Here is an 18183-nt window from a genome sequence, read left to right as displayed (position 1 = left end):
GAGGTAACACATATCATAGCGTTTTGAAATACTGACATGGTGCCCCACTCGTGACATAAGGAAACGGCGAGTGGACATCCCCCAGGCACGTTAAAACTCCCTTAAATCCTGAGAAGAACTGAAAACAGATTGGAAAAGCCAAGAGGAAAATCACCAATTTCGTATTAGTTTTAGGAATCATAGAAATCTGACTTTGGGAAAGTATAGGAAATAGTCCTGGTCTTAGACTGAAATTTTATCTGGAAATTTATAGATTGCTCCACCAAAAGCCGTTAGTTGAACATCACTGTAAGGACTTTTTACCTTCTCTTGTCTCTGTGGCACAGAAATTAAATCTGCACCTGAAGATAATTTGAATTAAGAATATAGAGATATGAACGCTATGCAGTACACGATGTAGAATCTAAATTAGGCTGAATTTAGAAGCAGAGTTAGGGTGGTCACCGCAATGGGCGTGCAGGGGAAGGTAAGCTTTGGTGAAAGGGTAAAATCTTTCACCTACAATGTGAATCAGTTCAGTGGCTCTAACATACAACACGCTCTGTCTACCTGAATTGTGTATCTGAGATTTACTTAAATGTTCTCGCCACAAATAAGACAAGGCAGAACAAGAGCATAATCACGCTGGGTGATAGAACTGTGTTCACCTGCTTGATTGTTGTACCCGCCTCACACCCATAATAGATGTAATCAAAAAATCATGTCGTACTTCTTAAATTAACGTAGATTAACTATACCTCAGGAAAGCTGAAAAAAATGTAAAAATACTTTAAAAAATAAAGAGCTATAGAAGGAGGAAACAGTACGAAAGAAGTGTAAGAGAGGTCGAGGGTCACATCCAATTGTTGGTCACCTAATCAAGAAAACAGAAAAGGTTTTGGAAGAGGTCTGTGAGCTCTGTGGATGCACCTAAGCCCTGCGCTCTCAAAGACCGGCAGGGAGGTCCTGGTCTGTGACTTGGGGTGCTGGTGAACACACAGACTCCTGAAAAACTAAACACAAGAGAAAGAGACATGGGAGAGGTCTCGGGAAGTGAGCTTACAGGCAAAGAAGAATTTCCCAAAAGAGAATGAATGTCTGTTTCTCCCACTTTCCCTCCAATACGCCAACATTAATTTATTTTTGAAAAAAATCAGACTGCAAATTTAGATGCCAACTGCTCATATTTAGCCAGAGGTATTTCAGGGTGGCCACATCACATAACTGGTAGTGATTCTCACTTGGATATTGGGAGATCTGGAAATCAATGGTGAGGACACAGTGGACTGGAGCAGCCAGAGACAGGAATCCTGGGACTGGCACAGCCTGAAGACAAGATGTGGTCTCAACCTGAGGCTGCTGTGCGTCTCCGTGGTGCCTAGCGTGGCGGAGGGCGGCAGTGGGGGACAGAAGCACTTGCTTACTGGGTGCAATTTGCAGATGGAAATGCATCCCGTGCCCAGGGCCTGGCTGTAACCTCATGTACTGTGTGTCACGTTGTGAGAGGGATTGTGCGGTGCATCCAAGAGGGACCCCACGTCTGTAGTTTGCCTGTGCATCGTGCAGCTAGCTGCAGGCTGCTCGCAGTGTGGGTTGCCCCCAGTGGACAGAGCAAAGTTGGCAAGTTCTTTGCTGGTTTGCAATGATAAAAGACATAAATTGACAACCTAGATTTGGAAACTTCAATAGAAACAATAGACTACTTTTACATTTTTGAATCAAATTTCTAAAAAGGTATTTTTCATCTTTGCTTTCTCATTTTCTAAATCATGTATTTCCATTGCATTCTATGAAATTTGACTGAGAAGTGAACTGGTAATTTAAACAAACAGAACAAGCCTTTCCTCCATCGCAGTGTAAGATGTGTAGTCCCCACTGATACGCTGCGGCTGTCTTTGAATCGGACTGATGGCTCTGCTGCTGTTTGGGCTTATTTTCCCCAGTTTAATCGCAGGTCTCCAGCTTCCCTGATCGCTGAATGCTGTAAGGAGTATGCCAGAAAGTAGGACATTGACCCTAAAAGTAGGTATGCAAAAAGTATTCCTGCCACGCGTGTTCCAGGTACTGCACACATTACGGTCACTTCAGAGATTCAAAGTGTACTTGGCAAACTGAAGATGATTAAAAGATATTGAAATAAGCAGTTTTGTGTGCATCTAATATTAGCAGTTTTCAAACTTATTTAGTCAAAGACTCTCTTATAGTTCGTGGGTGTCTAACACGTATTAATCTAAGAAGTTAATATTCCTTGTAACATAAAAGGGAAAATATTTGTCTACTCATAACTAGAGATATAAATGAGTTGAAAAGAAAGAGAACTTGGCAGCAGCAATGGGGAATGCTGAGGGTCACGAAGCGCTCACACTTGGAAAGGGCAGCCCGCGGACCGCGCTGCTCCCCCCGGCCCTGCCCGGCCCGCCGAGGCGCTGCAGAGCACCCTCTCCGCTCTGTCCTCCCTCCTGTGTTTTCCAGCCGTCCTCCAGACACGCACGAGAAGATTGCTGCTCCCCTCGATTGAGCTAGAAATTATGTGAAACTTGGAGTCCTTCTAGTTTCCTGACTTTTGACATCTGGTTCTTTCTGTATGTGTTTCCAGGTATTCAGTCCAACCCCAACCACTTGAACTAACGAGGACTTTTAAGTCAGTCTAATTGGATAAGAAGTCGGCTTTAAAGGATATTTTAAAAGGAGTGCAGTTTTAGTTTTACATTTTCAAAAGCCCATGGTGCCAGAAACTATGGTTTTGGACATATATAGAGTTTCTGTTTTATAGACAGACACGAGTGATTTGTAAGAATTGAACTTAAGGTTTTATATTAAGTTTAAACGTCCCTCCCATTTACGGAGATTATAGAACCACTTCAATTTGTTTAAAAACATTTTCTTCTGGGGAAAGCACACTTTATTCTAAACTCTGCTTAAAGAGCAGCCATTCACATCAGCTGACCTCAGCGAGGAGGCTGCTCCCTGGCATTTCCACCATCACAGCTGCAAGAGCTGTGGCACCCCAGGCGAGAGCAAGCCCTGGGGTCTCCGTCCTCCTCCTCCTTGGGGGAATTCCTGTAAAACTGAACTTCATCCTGAGACCAAAGCAAAGCAGAGTCCCATCCTCAGTCATCACCTTACTTTATTTCTGCCATGTAATAACCATTATTTGAAATTACAGTGCCAGTCGGCTTGGTTACTTGTGTATTTTATTTATATATCCTCCACACTGGCTTCTAAATTCACAGAACACCGTAAGGTCTAATCTGTATGAGAACAGAAGGGGGACCAGCTCAGAATTGGCAGGTACAAGCTAGAGGCCCAGAAGGGAGGGTCCGGTGAACCGTGGTCTCCTGCTCAGTGATGCTGTTGGCTCTGGGGATCTCAGTGCCCACCTGGCGCAAGGGGCTGCCTGGCCAACATAAGCAGTGTCAGTATGGACACCAGCACTGGCCTTCAGGACTGCTGAGGGAACCATGTGCCCCCGAAATGGCTTTCTGCCTCAGATGCCAGTCGCTCACTGCTCCCCGCTCCTGGGGGAACCACCTGGCTGACAAGTGCTTCCTTAGATGCCAGCTCCCAGGGGGCCCGGGAACAAGGCACCCAGGAAAACCACACTCCGGCCACACTGAAACATCAGCAATGCCCTTGTTCCTAAGTAACACAGACAAACAGCATTTCACCGGAAATACAAACAAGGATGAGGAGGAGCAATGGAGGTGAACCCTGAAAAACTGCAGACCTGTTAACCCCAGAAAATGGTAATTTATGGAGCACAGTGAGCTTCCAAGCAGTCACAAACACTGGGTGGGTGTGCGAACGTTGTTGAGTATACAAAATAAGACCATAGTAACAAAGGGAAAAATTGAAAATAAAACAGAATCTGGGAAATTAAAAATAATTTGCTGGAACTTAAAATTCAGTGGAAAGGCTAAAAGCAAATTTGAGGAAAATATTCCTAGATAGGAGCACAAATTATATATGAAACAATGTAGAAAAGCTATCTAGAGAAATAATAGAATTTGCTGTTTAACAAAATTCTGTAAAAGGCACACAAAATTACAAGGAAATTTTAAAAGTATATAATGAAAAATAACTGACCAGAATTATAGAAAGATCAGATTTTTCAATCCAAAAGAATCATCAATAACACACAATAACACACACACACACACCTGAATTCTTTCCTTCCTTTTTAGTACTTTATTTTTTTTATTTTAAAGAGAGAAAAAATAAAAATAAGAATAAAATAAAAGTTTCAAAATAGGCTAATAGGAGACTAACAATAATCAATACATTGTGTATTTTTATCTTTATAGTAGTGCTTAGAGCGCAAGATACAGGCTTGAAATAGTGTCCAGACAACATTAGCACGGCCTTCCTTTTCAGTGCCTTAACTGTCTTGCAGATACACACATTCCTTCCTTTTCCCCTTCCTGCCACAGTTGTTAGTATTTTAGAACACAGCAGATAATGACTAAACCTTTAACCGAAGTACAGAATGATTCACTAATTTATGTATTATCCGTGTGCTTTCGTACGTATACTATGAAAGTGAACCTAGTAAGGAGAAAAAATCTTTAAAAGTCAAAAGTATGTTAATTCTGGAAGATGAAAATAAAACTCAGCACCAGAAATGAATGCTTGAGGCCTGAAAGCACTGTTTCCAAGATCTGGGACTAAAACAGCCCAAGTCTAAAATTCCACATACAACTAAGTTATCGGAACACATAAAAACAACACAGAAACCTCTCAGGCAGCGCTCTCGGGAGATTTCCAGATGGTATGCTCCAAAAAGTGAATGATAAAGACGAGCAAGAAAAATGAAGTAGGAGGAGCAGGGTGCTCTGGGGCAGGTGGAGCAGCACCGTGAACTCTACCATGTCAGTGGGTGAAAAAATTAAAGAAAAAACAGAAATTTAAAAATTGACAGATGAAGTAAACAAGGTTTTAGTTATGTGGTAAAAGTTACATGATGTGTCAGGAAAATAAAAGAAACGCAATTAGCAACGTCTTATTCATTATGACAGATACACAGTAAACGAATTGTGTGATTTTTTTTTCAGGAAATTTCATGGAATGCAAGAAATCTGCCATAATTTCATGGCAGAAATAAGTTTCTGTTTTCTTATTTAGCTGAAAGCTGACATAAAATCAATATTCCTCTAAGTGTTTTTAGTTCAACTCTTGTATTATTATCTTCCTTAAATTTAGATTTCTAAACCATAGAAAAAATATTTTTAAAAGAAATATAATTATTTAAACCCATATTTCTCCCACTGGGTAAATATGCCACTGCTATTTATTAAACATATCATTATTTATTGGTTTGCAATGGTAGTTTTACTATTTTATTGCAGTATGTTAGGAAATTGTTTAGATATATAGGCCTAGGATAACTGAAAAAAGGTAAGACTTTTCTTTTTCATTGGAGAAAAAAGGTTTTCATAAACTAAGACAATGAAAACATACAATAGAATATATGCATGTGAACGGTCAATAACCATTAGAATGAAAACAGAATATGTGAAAAATTTAAATGCAGAGAATATAATTTCAGTATTCACAGGAGTTTAGAAAGGGAGACAAGGCAAAGAGAAAATGCAGAAATCTGGGAATGTGAAATACTGCTTTGAGAAATTGGCAGCGGTCCGGAGAGCCTGAACTGACAGGTACACACAGGTGCGGACTGCCTCACAGCACGATGTTCTGACGAAAACTGACGTTTCTGACACATTGACATGAAAATTTTACTTTTACTGAACAAAAATCTCTAGTTTTGAAGAATGTGGAGAATGCTTTTGACAAAATCCAACAACCATCCCTAATTAAAAACAAATAAGCAAACAAAAATCCCTCAACAAAACAAGTAATGGAACAGGCTGCTTCAGCTTGATAAAGGGCCCTGAGAAAAACTGTCAGCACCTTAACTTTTTTGTATGCATCAAACTCTGCTTTTAAAATCTTTTTATTGTAAATATTTGCAGTCCTTGTAGATTGCATTCATCATGGAGAGTGGGTGCAGGTACTTAGCACCTCTTAATTCCGTATGGCCAGTGACTCAAAGCGGAAGCCAGTAACAAGAGAGGGCACCTGTGCTCACCCTCTCGCTGCTCACGGAGGCTCCAGCCAGCACAATGAATAAGAAATAAGAAGACATTCAAATGAGAGAAAAGAATCAGAATCTTATTTTTATGTATTGACACCATGATTACCTTCGTAGACGAATCCCAAGAAATAAATCTTATGAAAATATGCAAACCATATTTGTGGAAAACTGCCAAACTTTGTTAATTGAAATTAAACCCTAAGTGAATTATCCAATAAGCTGTGTGATTGGTCAGAAGACATAACTCATTAGAATGTTAGTCTTCTGTAAATTGAACTAGTTCCAAGACAAATTCAGTCAAAATCCCAGCAGACATTTTTCTCAAACCGACCAAGTGATTCTGATGCACATAATGTAAATTCAAAAGGCCTGAAGTAGTACGATTTTTATAAAGAAGAGCCTAATTGGAGAAGTAAAGCTACCTTATTTCAGGGCCTACTATGAAGCTTCTTAATCATGGACTGTAGCACTGTATAATGATAGGCGATAGAACAACTTAACATGGAATAAACGGCCCAAGAATAAAATCACACTTACATTACCAACAACTTTTTCATAGGAGTATAAAGATCAATTTTTTCTTTAATTAATGATGCAGAATTTATGGGATATCCATGCTCAAAACATGAAATAAACTGCAATTAATACTTTATATATAAAATTACCTACAAATGGATGCCAAATCTATATGTAAAATCTAAAACTATAACAGTTCTAAAAAAAAACTTGGAAAGTTTAATTACTTACATAAGGCAAACATTCTTACTGAAAAGCCCATAAGCAAAAATAATGATAAACTGAACCTCATTCAAATTAAAATCTTCTGCTCCATGAAAGATGTGATTTCTAAAAATCAGACCACAATCTGAGAAAAAAATATTTTTCAGTCATATGTCAAATAATAATTTTATACAGAATATATTTTTAAACTCCCCAAGCTGGTAGATGATAACTCAATTCAGTAAAAAAGAGCCAGTGGGTGGCCAGGGGTGGGCATCAGGTGGGGTAGGGTGCAGGGCTCCTGGGGCAGTCTGAGGAGTCTCTGGAGGATGCATATTTGCTATCTTGAGTGTGCTGATGGATTTGTTCACAAGCACAAGGTTGATTAGTGCATATTGTAAGTAAGTGAATTTCACTCTGTGTCAATTACATCTCAATGTGATCATTAAAATACAACTAATCAGATCTAATGGTACAGTTAAAAATAACAGAGCAAGGTTAGTCACTGTCTATTCTAAGAATGTCTATTAATATAATTCACAATATTCATGCAATAAAATATACATACATTTGTTAAGGATGCATTGTGAAAGCTTTAAAAACCTTAGCCCAATATCTACTGTTATATTAAAAAATACTTTATGTATATTGTTAATATTTAGAAAATATAGTGTTGATCACTCTTAATGTCATCATTTATTATACTTAATACATTAAATTTCTCTATGCCTCAATTACTAGAAAATATAATTAAAAACAGTATACTTTATAGTAAGAATGCAGTAAACTGTCTGTGATCTAAATTTAAAAATTCACCACACTATGGAGAAAATGTTTACCTCTTAAAGCATATAAAAATATATAACAGAAAAATATTCAGTGTTTTCATGTGAAATGAGATTTCATCAAAGTTAATATTCTCCAAATTAACATGCAAGACAATGTGATGCTAATTAAAAATAGCGTTTTAAAATAAACTATTCTTTTTGCATAAGTTGTATAGAAATAATACGTAAAAAATCAAGATCAATAAATATCTGGATTAAATTTTATACTAAATAAAGTAAGGGAAATTGTACTCATTCATAGTAAAACATACTAAAATGTGTAACATGAACAAAAATGAATACTAACATACTAGACAAACTTATCATATAACAGAATTCATAATTAGACTTATATAAATATGGTGAATTAATATAATAAATATTTTAAAAACTAATGAGAAAAAACTGCAGAAAGAAATTGACCTACTTTATGAACAAAACTGTAAGTTGTTCTTTATTTACTAATGTGTACAGAGATGAGTTTAAAATCTTTATGTTAGAAGTAAAACAATGAAGTTAAAAAAGAATATAAGCATACTATTTACAGACCTTCGGAAGTGTTGGTTAGCAAAGCCCAATAGTACAATCAGTAAAAGAGACAGATCTGACTAAATATTTTTGATTAGAAGAGAAACACTACAGACAAGACTCAGACAATGGGAGGAGATATACTGCCCATCACCAACACAAGAAATGAATATCTAGGGTATATGAAGAAGTTCTCAACCTAATGGCAGAAAGAGATAGTCCAATAGAAAATGACCCTTGTATAGAGGGCCAATATTATTGGTTTTGTAAGAAATGCAAATTAAAGTAGGAAATTAATGTTGTATTGTCAAAAACTAGAAAACTTGGGCTGGGGATGTAGCTCAGTGGCACGAGCACCTGCCTGGCAAGAGCAGGGTCATGAATCCAATCTCATGTCATGAGTACCAACCAGCTAGAACCCTCATGATTGCCAGTTTTGGCCCAAAGCATAGAGAAACGTTATGCACTGTCTGTACGAACCCCATTGCAGCTGCTGTTCTGGGCAGTGCTCGTCGGTTCTCAGTTCTGTGGGAGCTCTCTCAGAGCTCTCTCAGGAGCTCTGTGGGTGCCTATGCCAGGGCAGGAGCCCGGGAAACTTCGGGAGAGGATGCAGAGCCACGGGGGCTGAAGCGCTGTGGATGGAGGAGAGGAGAGGGTGGGCTTTTCCTCTTCTGGGGTGAAGGGATGCACGCTGTGGAAAAGGAGAGAAAGCAGAAGTAGGACTAGACGTGTGGACAGCACTGTAGAGAGCAATGCAGAGCTTGATACCGACGTGTAGTAATAAGAAGCAGAAAGCGCCTGTTCATTAAAATCACACACCTCCAAACAAAGTAAACACACCACCCAGGCACAGACCCCTGCTCATGTAGATAATGTTACTCACAGAGCAGAGTGAAGGCAGAAAATTGGGGTTTAAATTATCATTGTTTGCGGATGACATGATACTCTACATAGAAGATCCCCTAAACTCCATTGAAAGACTCTTAGATACAATAAATAAATTCAATAATGTGGCTGGATAAAAAATCAATACTCAGAAATCAATAGCATTCCTATACACGAACAACAAAATCACAGAGAGGGAAATAAGAGAAACTGCACTCTTCACATTAGCAAGCAAAAAAATGAAATATTTAGGAATTACTCTTACAAAAGAAGTGAAAGACCTATACAGTGAAAATTATAATACACTGAAAAAGGAAATTGAGGATGATCTCAGAAAATGGAAAGACATCCCTTGCTCATGGATAGGAAGAACAAACATTGTGAAGATGGCCATTCTCCCAAAACTGTTGTACAGATTCAATGCAATCCCAATAAAAATACCATCAACATACCTTAGAGATCTAGAGAAATCACTCCTAAATTTCATCTGGAACCAGAAGAGACCTACAATAGCAAAGGCAATTCTAAGCAGCAAAGACAAAGCAGGAGGCATCACAATACCTGACTTGAAGTTATACTACAAAGCAACAGTAGTAAAATCAACATGGTATTGGAATCAAAACAGAGCCGAAGATCAATGGAATAGATTAGAAGATACAACCACAACTACAAACACACTCAACCACCTTATCTTTGATAAAGGAGCCAAGCAGGTTCACTGGAAGAACGACAGTCTCTTTAATAAATGGTGCTGGAAAAACTGGCTCTCCATTTGCCGAAAACTAAAGCTAGACCCATGTCTATCACCATGTACTAAATTAAAATCTAAATGGGTCAAAGATCTGAATATTAAAACAGAAACACTAAATCTATTGGAAGACAAATTGGGTAGAAACCTTGGAGACATAGGAGTAGGTAGAGAATTCATGAACAGGACTCAAACTGCACAGGAAATACTTCCCAGAATCAATAACTGGGACCACTTCTTATTAAAAAGTTTCTGCATGTCAAAAGAAATCTCCAGCATAGTGAAAAGAAAACCCACAAACTGGGAAAAGATTTTAGTGAACTCTCTCTCAGACAAGGGACTCTTGTCTAAAACATATAAAGAATTAAAAAAAACTCAGACCCCCAAAATTCAAAGATCCAATCCAAAAATGGGCATCTGAGATGAATATGCACTTCTCAGATGAAGAAATACAAATGGCAAATAAATACATGAAAAAATGTTCATCATCTTTGGTCATTAGAGAAATGCAAATTAAAACCACACTGAGATACCATCTCACTCCTGAAAGAATGGCCAGGATCAAGAAAACCAACAACAACAAATGCTGGAGAGGATGTGGGGAAAAAGGAACTCTCCTGCACTGTTGGTGGGAGTGTAGACTGGTACAGCCTTTGTGGAGGTCAGTCTGGAGATTTCTCAAAAAGTTGGGATTGGAAATCCCGTTTATTCCAGCTATTCCACTTCTAGGCATATTCCCAGAAGAACTGAAAGCATCATACCACGGTGATATATGTGCACCTATGTTTATAGCAGCACAATTTGTAATCGCCAGATCTTGGAAACAACCCAAGTGTCCATCAACTGAGGAATGGATAAAAAAGTTGTGCTATTTCTATACAATGGAGTATTATTCAGCTATAAAGAAGGATCACATTGAGATATTTATCAATAAATGGGTGCAGCTTGAGACCATACTCATAAGTGAAATAAATCAATCTCGCATGTGTGAATACCGAATAGTTTCCCTAATGTAAGTAATGATTCAAATATATAAAAATATGTGGTAATCATGATTCCCCATTATGTGGCCTTGAAGCCTTATAAAGTTTTCACTTATTAATTGGAAAGTCTTTATTCTGGGCTTCTTGATATGGAAATATTTGAAGCTATAGTGTATGAAGTTTTATTCAAATATTTCAAGGAAAAAGACAGACACTATGGTAACTACTATTAAGTCGGGTTATTTGGTGGTGAAGCACTAGGTTGCTGAAACAGTCATGCTTTGACCTGTATTGTTATATTGTTATGTCCTGTTTTATCTCAATCTCTCCCTTATTCTTTAAAAAAAATTATTTAGTTATTTCTTATGTTAGTTTTAATTAAGGGGAAAAATTTTAAAAATTAGCAGGAGGTATAATAGTAACTTTTTTTGATTTCCTATTAACTTGTTTTGAAGTCCTGTAATGTTCCCATGATCTGGTTTTGACTGATTAGACTCTGTTCCATTCTGTATGATAGTATCAAGTTTGAGGGTATAGGCAACTACTTTGAAGGCAATAAGATTCACTAAGACGCCCATTCTGGTTTGACTATTGTCTCCTTTGGATGTCCTGTGATGTTTACAATGCCTAAGTTTTATTGGTCTTGTTCTCTACTGTTTTGTTCAACTTTATAATGTCTAATGAGATAGACAATTCTTTTTAAGGAAACAAGAGACATCGTTGATAACCATTGTTGATAACCTTGTACTCTGTTTTACATCATGTGCTATGTCTATCCTTGGTTTTGACTGACAGCTTTGTTTTGCCATATTTGACTTTATTCTCTCCCCCCCAAAAAAGTAATAAGAACTAAGGAGTAATAAAACCCAAAATGTGTAAATTTTGTTGTAAAAAAGAGAGGGAAAAAAAGAGCTCTAAAGGATACAACAGCAAGTGTGTTTAGGGGTGTTAAATAGCTGACCATATTAATGTTTTTGTTTGGATCATTGAACACAACTGTTTGCAGTCTCACTGTTTGAATGTCCACTTTGTATTCTTTGATACTGTGACTTGAGCAACTATTTCTAACATGATAATATGTAATCTATTAACTGGTGATTTCTTACTGTCTTTTTTTTTTTTTTTTGTAGTTCTGTATTACTTGTACCCTTACACTGCTTTGTTTTGTTCTGTGTTTTTCTCTTTTTCCTTTTAAATAAAATTAAAAAAAAATTGGGGTGAATAAAGGGAATAAGTGCATAATTTAAATAAGAGTGACTACATTTGAATCAACTGCTATAATCTTGGGGGTGTAATTAACTCAACTACCTGCACATGATGATAAAAACAAAAGCAATTAAAACAAACCAAAAATAGAACCCGTAGCTACTGCTGCCAACCAGCAGATGCTACAGGTTTCAGCGCTGCTGCTTCCTGACCTCTGTCAGCTCTTAGTGTCGGAAACGTGACCTTTACCTCGCAAGTGTGGCCAGGGCCAAAGGAGGGTCTCTCTTTTCTCTCCACTTCTCCCCTGCTTTACCAGTCTGGGGTGAAACTGTGAACCTTTTGCACAAGTTCAGCTGGGAAAGAGGGCTGTCATCTCCCCAGCACTGCCCTCCCCTCGAATACCCACGTGGGGAAGAGTCTCTTAGGTGTGTTCAGATGCATCAGGTATTCGGAGGGGAAACGGACAAAATGAAGAGCAAATGCTTCCACCAATTTGTAGATTATTTCACTTACTTTGCTGGGTGTGGGTGCAGGGTGATTTTTTTACATACTCTATAACATGAAGATACTAGGATACTTACTGATGTTAATTGATCTGTATTATTTCTCCCTAACAATTTTAGTATGTCTAAATTCGAGAAAGTTTTCTTGAAATATGTCTTTGAATATTTTCTTTCTGCTCTATTTGGCCTATGCTTTTTCTTCAGGGACACCATATATGTGTGCTAATTTGTAAGTCTTGTGATCTAACACCTCCCCATTAACTTTTTGAACTCATTTAAAACTTATTTGGTTCAGATTGCTCTAGCCTGTCCTTATCTCTAATATTTTTCAGAAACATTTGTCTGTTATCTCTGTATCAGCTTTTCTCTGATGATCTTCCCTAAGGTTTATATTTTTTAAGCAGCGCTACAAGTTTGGTATATCACACTTTTATTGATTCTCTCTAGCTTCACATGGGCCTGGAGACCACATTTCATTTAATTGTTTTGTTTCTTTGTTTTGGTACCTGGATCAAACTGGTGACCTCACACTTGCAAGGCAGACATTTATGCCACTGAGCTAAATTCCTGGCCCTCATTTAAATTTTTTAAATTTTGTGGAAAGTTCTTGGCAAAATTTCTGGCATTATGGTATGCTATTTTGATTTAAAAGCCACTTTCTTATTTTTTAAAAAATTTAAAATATATACATAGTTTGAAAATATTTAACAGTAAGTTTTACTGTTTTTCTTTCTTGCTAGTAATATTAGGAATAGTAGCACAGATAATCTTTCTCAGCATCATCTTTGAGTGGAAGGAAGTCTTCATGCACCAGACATTTATGAATGGGTTGCATGGAGAAGAGGTTGGTGGAATGAGCTGAGATGCAAGAATTGTGTGGCAAGTTTAGTGCTAGAGAATGCAGACGCTTCAGTGCTTTGTACTTACAGCGGGACAACCAGCCCTCTCTACCTACAGCAAAACTGCAGGGTCCCTGTGGTACAAGTGTGGACGTGTCAGTGAGCGGAGGAGAGCCAAGCGGCCTTTGGGTGGCGTCATCTCAGCTTTTGCCATTGCCGTAAGTGGCATCACTTCTTCAGAGAGAAGCTCCTCGCTGCTCAGCCCATCGCCTGACATCACATACAGTGACATCACACAGAGATGATGCGTGTCAGCCAGCTCCTCCGTGTCCAGAGGGGCGTCCTGAGGCTTCCCAGAGGAGGGGCAACGGGCCCACCTTTCCCTGATCCAAGACCTTTAAAAGCAAGCACAATTGCCCAGTGTTCTCTTTTACTGCACCTTCTATTGCTTTTTAAATTTTTTTTTTTTGCTAAGTTTATGAGTACAATTTAGATATACACAACGATTCCATTCGTGGAGGGAATCTGTGCTTATCAGGACCTATCCTGTATTCTCTTTTTCTTTCCAGTCCCACCTCCCCATCCACCACTCTTCCTCTGCTCATTTCCAAAGTCTATTTTGTCCTTCTTTTATTAATGTTCTCCTCTTCCTTCCCCCCCTTCCTCCCAAGGGCTCCTTCCTTTTGAACCTTTTTTTCCTGTTTCACTTTTATACACTTTTATACACTTTGGTCCCTGTTTACTGTTCAGTTTCTCACACCAAAGAAACAGTGTGATATTTACATTGTTCTTACATATTTCATTTATGAATATGTTCTCAATGCACACGCATTAACCTAAGAATGTCTCGTTTATCCTCCTTTATGGCTGAGTAGTATCCTGTTGTATTTTAAAAACCCACATCTATTTTTATCAACTCATAAGCTGATGGGAATGTGTACTGTTTCTAGGATTTACTGGTTACAAATTTGGTTTCACTTCGTTTCCCTTGGTAGCCTTCTTTTTGCATAGTGACTCTGGGTTAGAGGTGTTCCGTGAGGGATAGTGCGGCTTCTTTGCATATCTTCTCCTTGCCTTTAGTCGATTTTCAGGGGGTAAAAAAAGAAAGAGTTACTCACTTTTCCAGCCCAAAGCCAGAGGAATCCAGAGGTCTCCTGAGCGGTATGCTCACAGCAGAGTGTCCCTGTGGGTGCAGGACTCATTCAGTAATTGTATGATGCCAACTTTGCGGCTCAACTGAGGTCCTGTCTTCAGCTTCCAAGGTGTCCTGCATGGCCACGATCTTCCAGTGAGGAGCTCTTTGAACTTTGCCCCTCACAGTGCAGTCAGTATTCACAAGTCTGGGAAATGCATTTGCCAAGTTAGTGCCACTGGTGGAGATACACCTATTTGAACTGGTCTCTTTGTTTTCCCTTGAAGCCGCCAAACCAAGTCAGAGGAGGACCTCGGCACACTGCCTGTCTTTCACTTCCACAGGCCCACCGCGCTGTTCTGCTCTGGATTGGTGTTTAGAGCAGACACAATCGCTGCACGGCTGAGCCCTCTGAGACTCGTGGTCTTTCACAGGCAGCTGCTTCATTCCCCACGAACTAAGGTGAGCCAGAGCCCGGGATGCCTAGGCCCTGATTGTGCAAACGCAGTCTTCCCCTTACACAAGTCCACGTAGAGATGGTGAGTGAGACACAGCGTGAACACCCAATGCACTTCTGCACCATGTCACAGGATCACTGTGGCTTAAAGAATGTTACCTAGGAAGCAGTAAATACAGACGCTATTGTTTATATCATCGTTGTCTGCACAAAGAGGTAATGAGCCCATTCCACAAAGGATAAAGGTGGGGGAGCATTTTTCGTTGTGAGATTGATTGTGTAGAGCTTAACAAGGGCCACAGGTGTGCTCTCTGAGTAAAGGATGGCCACCAGTAAAGCAGGATTGAGCACAAAGGCGAGCACAGAAGGCAGAAGACGAGCTACTATTGCCTCGGCGCATTGTAACAACCTGCTGCACTGCTGGGCTCGGGCCCATGCTCTGACCTTTTGATTCTGCCTCATTCTCTTTAATTAGCTTACTCCAATTTGGTGTGTTTTCTTTAGCATGGCCTTTGACATCAGCCTGGTATAATAATCTCGAGAGGATGAGAGATGTGGATGGAAATAACCCCTCTAAAGTTACAATGACCTTCTCCCATAATGTATTGTACCGTGGAGGTAATGATAGATACACAGCTTCTGTATTTTAAGTTAAAAGAAAATTCACTTGTGTTTTCTTTGCACCATCCACAAACTGTTATTTTGTAATAACAGAGGAAAGAGTTTTCTATATCTGCCTGGTCAGTGGTTCCAAACTGGAAATAGCATCCAACCACTAACTGCTATTTAATTTTTTTTGTTTTGACTTTATTTCATGCATAACTATGTTTGCAGAGCACGGCAGCGAACATCTGAGGAAATGTCACTTGGAATAGCAAGCAAGCTCGCAGTATCCGAGGTTTTGCCTTTAGCTGGTGAGTTCACTTTGGAGGGCAAGTATTCCTAAGTCCCGGAAAGACTTTATTTCAATGAAATTGTGGGAAATGAAAGGTGGAAAATGATACTACTTTGGCCAAGTTGAATCTTATATGCATGATGCTTACTTATTTGCCATAAAAGAACAATTAATCATATTTTTCAAAATACAGTAGAGGAGAGGAATTTGAATATTCCCACCTCAACGTAATGGTGTTTGAGGGACTGGGGATGTCAATGCCCTGATTTCATCATGCTATGGTATACACATGCATTAAAATACACACATTACAATTACTTTTTGCCAATTAAAAATTGAAGAATAAGAAAATTGAAAGTAATAGATGGAAGGGAAAGAAACAGGAAGCACTTCTAAGAAAAAACTCACTGGAACAGCAGAGCTGGCTGCTGTGTGACTCAGGCAGCAGGAGGCGACTGGGTGGGAATCCAGCCTGGGCGAAGGCAGCAGAAGCCGGTCTTTATGTGTAACTGAATCCCGGCAGACTTCTTGTGTTTCTGAGGGGTGCTCCTGTTTTTTCTCAGGGGTTTCTATTTTGGGGGTTGGCATGAAGCGACGTCAGAGGACATTGGCAGGAACCATGCCTCTCCCCAGCTGCACCAACGGCAGTCATCGTGTTACAGTGAATCATCCTTTTCCTTTGCCTCTGGGATCTTGTGCACCAGCTTTTCTGCTCAAAGACATGCCCAGAGACCAAGAGCAAGAGGGACCCTTGGAGTTTACGAAGGGATGGGCCAAGCTCAAAGAAAACCTCTCAGGCTTGGTCCTTAGAGGTCAGGCAGGGTCCTACGACTTCTCCCCAGCGGTAGGACAATTTGGGGCCAGGAGCAGGCAGGTCCTGGCGGGGAGTTCCTTCCCTGGCGTAGTCACTCATGAAGTTCACCCTCTTTCTCTCCAATTTTTTTTCCCTTATAGCAGAGAGAAAAACATAGCTGTTAAATTCAGGCATGCTGATAAAGTTCCAAGTCAGAATTTGAACTGTTTTGAGTTTCAGTTTATGCATTCGTAATATGTGAATAGTAACCACTTCCTCAGGATTGTTGAGAAGACGAAATTAGCTAATTGAGCTAAGTGCATATAAAGTTTTCCCACCACAGTTCTTCTGGAGGCAAGCCCTTTTAGCTCCAAAACTTTCAACCAAGAGTCACCTCCAGAAAGACATTGCTGGGAAAATTTCACAACACACTGAACCCAGCTGCTGTGTACATGGTAGTACAATTATTTTTATAATATGTTGCTCTAAAGCAATGTGTAGTCCACAAAATTTTGACTTTAGAGCCTCATTTATTACCTTATGCAAGCATATAGTAACTTCCCAAGATGTCACAAGCGCAGCCACAGTCGTGTTATAGAACTACATCCAGCTTCCATGATGGCTCCGTGGCAATGAGTAATTAAGAATGGCCCTTGAATTTTAAGCATCTCGCTGTCTGATAATACTGTGACAATGAAATGTTGTGAGTATCCCTAAAAACTAGTCGGTAGTGGTGGTGGGGCGAAGTGAAGCCCACAGAACAGGCTCCCTGGAGGAGGACATTTTGACACAAGCCTCGGTTTTGGGGCAGCCTGTGTGAAGATTCACACGCAGAAAGGATTATGAGTTTTGGGGAAATCAGTGAGTGTGGGGGCACAGACGGAATTTTCCTATGTGGCCTGTTCTTTGAAATTCAGCAGCCACTCCTGATGAACTGACCCATCAATTGTGACTCAGAATCAACACAAAAGGAAAGAGCAAAAACACCAAACCTCTTGTTAGTCATTCCCAGTTACTTTATTCTTTGCCAGTGCTTGCCCCAGAGCAGAGGACACAGGTTAGCTTCTGTCCCCAAAGGGGAATATATTCTGACCCTAAGCAAGTTCGTTAGAGGTGCGCTAGTGGGAAGATCTGGAGATTCCTCAAACCCACAGTAAAGAGTCTCAAGGATGCGTAGAAGATGCTTCAGACAGCTCTGAATGTGTTCTCGAAAGAAACCATGCCAACAGGGTGCATCCACCTAGCGTTCAGAAACCCGAACACAGAGCTAGCAAGACCGTTCTTTTCTGAAAAATGCAGAAAGGGGCAGTGCATTCTTTGGCGATATGCTGCAGAAAAATGTTAACAAAAAGATGTTTTTTCCTATTAAACCATCAACTGAGTTTGGCCTGCTAGGTCCCAGCTGGCTTGCATTATTTGTAAAGTGCTTTGGTGTGTCTCTGATGATAAATATGGGGCGGCCCGTAAGATACACAGAAATATTAAGCAGCTAAACATGCTTTTCCCCACCCTTTGAAACGTAACAGTGGAAGGAGACATGGAGGCCTACGAACACAGAATGGGTGCATGTGGCTCAGTCAGCTTGGCCCCAGTA

General features: G+C 39.6%; 1 long non-coding RNA gene across 1 annotated transcript; it reads right to left on the bottom strand.

Moving 5' to 3' along the window:
• Positions 1–8042: 8042 nt before the first annotated feature.
• On the bottom strand, positions 8043–16315 carry LOC134474806 (uncharacterized). Its single transcript, XR_010045659.1, has 4 exons — positions 16205–16315; positions 14431–15060; positions 9486–9537; positions 8043–8839 (listed from the first exon to the last, which is right to left on the bottom strand). It is a non-coding gene; the product is annotated as an uncharacterized LOC134474806 (long non-coding RNA).
• Positions 16316–18183: the final 1868 nt, after the last annotated feature.

Source organism: Cavia porcellus, unplaced genomic scaffold (genome assembly GCF_034190915.1).
Source record: "Cavia porcellus strain 051 isolate PalLab524CR breed Dunkin Hartley unplaced genomic scaffold, mCavPor4.1 scaffold_1, whole genome shotgun sequence".
NCBI lineage: Eukaryota > Metazoa > Chordata > Mammalia > Rodentia > Caviidae > Cavia > Cavia porcellus.
Note: the sequence above shows the minus strand (reverse complement) of the source record. Positions and strands in the feature narration are given on the sequence as shown.